Source organism: Crocodylus siamensis, chromosome 14, assembly GCF_052110815.1.
Source record: "Crocodylus siamensis isolate JL-2025a chromosome 14, ASM5211081v1, whole genome shotgun sequence".
Lineage (NCBI taxonomy): Eukaryota > Metazoa > Chordata > Crocodylia > Crocodylidae > Crocodylus > Crocodylus siamensis.
The window spans coordinates 25,136,704-25,139,307 of NC_143408.1; positions in this window are offsets into that span (position 1 = coordinate 25,136,704).

Below are 2,604 nucleotides of genomic sequence, written 5' to 3' on the forward strand. Positions count from 1 at the left end.
ATGGAATGCAATTAAGGGCTCGGCTGTCTTCCCTGGCTGGCAGGAGAAGAAAAGCCTCTTATCAAAGCCAAATATTTTCCTTTGACAACCCCCCTTCAGTTGGTGCAGATACGGGGACCTAAGAACCTGCACATGCAACGTGCAAGATCATCCACCTCCTTGCTAACCGAGCAGGCAAGGGCGAGAAAGGCACGCAGCTGCTCTATCCCGAAGCCCGATGAAAAGGGGCTCCGGGGGCTCCCAGGAAGGACAAGGGGTTTGGGGCAATGAGCTGAAACAGTCATTGCAAATAGAACAACTAGACCGTGATCCCATAGGGAGCAATCAGCAGGGCTCCTGGAAAAGTTTTTGCCTTGCAAATTGAGCAGCCTACCCTGAGCACATCAGCAAGACAGCAGATAAAGGCGATGCTATCTGAGCTCTCAGAACGGCATCCTGCTGGGTTGCTGCCATGGAGATCATCCCCTGAAAGGCACCGAGCAACGTAAGCTCAGACTTTCCGTGCCCAGATCCAGGCTAACCCACAGGCAAGTAACCGGAGCCGGGACTAGAATGACCTGAATTGAAGTGGGCCTATTACCCCCATACTCCCAAGGCAAACCACGTGGGGAAGATGCATGCAAGCACCTCCAGCAGTGACCCCAAACAGTTTGCATTTCAAGGAGTTTTCTCTGCTGTGAATTTAAACCCATGCAGGCTCTTCCATAGAAAGGATCTTCCAGGGGAAGGGGGTTGCTCTTCCTTTGGGGCGCCCTTGTTTCTTTTGCCCTGCTCTGGGGTCAAGTGAAAGCCCCCAGCCTCCTGAATGAGAGCGCATCACCCATGCGTTTCTAGTAACTGCCTCCGAAGGACTGATCTGTGGCCTGGTGCTCACAAGAGAAATATCCTGGCACCCTGGCCAGAACAGATTGAGATGGGAGAATTGCAGATCTATAACAGCGGGACTACAGACGAGGATTTATCACCACACGCAAGCTATAGATCATCTCGATCCTTCCCGTCCTTCCATCCAGTGAATATAAACTGATGCTAAGACGATAGATCAAAATATCATTATAAATCTTCCGTGATACTTCAGAAGGGAAGGGGTTGCCAGTTTAATTTCCATCTCTCTGTGGCAGACCTGGCTCCATCGTTCTTGCAGCACTACTGAATTGAAGCTAGCTGCCCGAGGGCTGGAGAGACCGATCTCCTGCTCCTCCAGCTATCTCTGTGGCTGCCCAGAGGTGGACCAGGGTTTTTTAGATGCCCCATGCAGACAGCATCTGTTGTTTAACTACCGTGATCCTGGTTTCGTGACCGCAATTGCAGGAAGTTCTGCCCTCCCGTGCAGTTTTTGTTGCCCACTCCCTTTGCCCTGACTCCCCTCCCCGTTGGCTCAGACATCTCTCATTGCAAGTGGTAAGAAAGCAGAACGGGTTTGCTGTGGGGCCGTCAGAGCTGGGATGTCACTGATTCACGTGTCGGCGGTCTATGCCAAGAGCCACCCTTTTGTCCTGTGTTTGTACAGGGAGGTCCTGGTCCACAATGAGAGAAATCTCATGATTTCCCTAGAGCTATATCCCAGGGGAGAGAATAGTCCAGCTCTCCCTCCAGAGAGCCTCCCTGTACGCACGGCACAAAGTGCAAGGACCTGACCAAGCCTAACCTGAAACCCATCGCCAGGTACCAGCATTTAGCTCAGTGTGTGCCTTCACTACAAGGACTCAAAGTCCTCAAACTTCAGGACTCATAGTAGAGATGATATCTTTTAGGATGATATCTTTTTTAGCAGAGAGGATATCTTTTATTTGACCAACAAGATTTTTTTGCAAAATCCTGTCATTTTAACTGCAAGAAAAAACACATCAGGATGATCTGACAGCTTTGCGGGGCAGTAGATGATGTCTTTCCCTTGACAGCCTGGGTTTTTGTGTGGCTTTAAACACATAGCCACATTTATCTTTGCTATTTGCAGACTGTTCTCAGTGGGGGCGGATGACAGAACAAGGAGCAATGGGCTCAAATTGTAGCGAGGGACGTTGAGGTTGGTTATTTGGAAAAAGTTTCTCATTAGGAGCATGGTGAAGCACTGGAACGGGTTACCTAGAGCAGTGGTGGAAATCTCCATCCTTGGAGGTGTTGAAGACCCAGGTAGACCAAGCTTTGACTGGGATGATGTAGGTGGGGCTCATCCTGCTTGGAGCAGGGCGTTGAACTAGCTGTGACCTCCTCAGGTCCCTTCCAGCCCTCGTTGTCTGTGATTCTGTATTTCTCTGTCTGAGGAACCCTGAACTTGCAAAGAAGCATCCCACCTTTCTCAAGGCGACGTCCCTCCCTCTCCTGGTTCTTGTTATTCATATTGCAGTAGCAGCTAGAAGGCCTGTAGCAGACTTGGAAACCACAGTACTAGGGGCTGGGCAAGCAAAAAAGTAGTGCTGGCTGCCTCCGTCCCTACACACACTGAAGGTAAAAGCCTGGCCTCTCTCTAGTTGGTAGGAGCTTGCCGTGGACAGCAGTTGAACCCATTGGAAACTCCATAGGCTTTGTCCAGGGACTCCAGCTGTGCCTTGCCTTTCCTCCAGGGACTCAAGCAGGTGGAGGAGAGGCTGAAACACGTGCCAG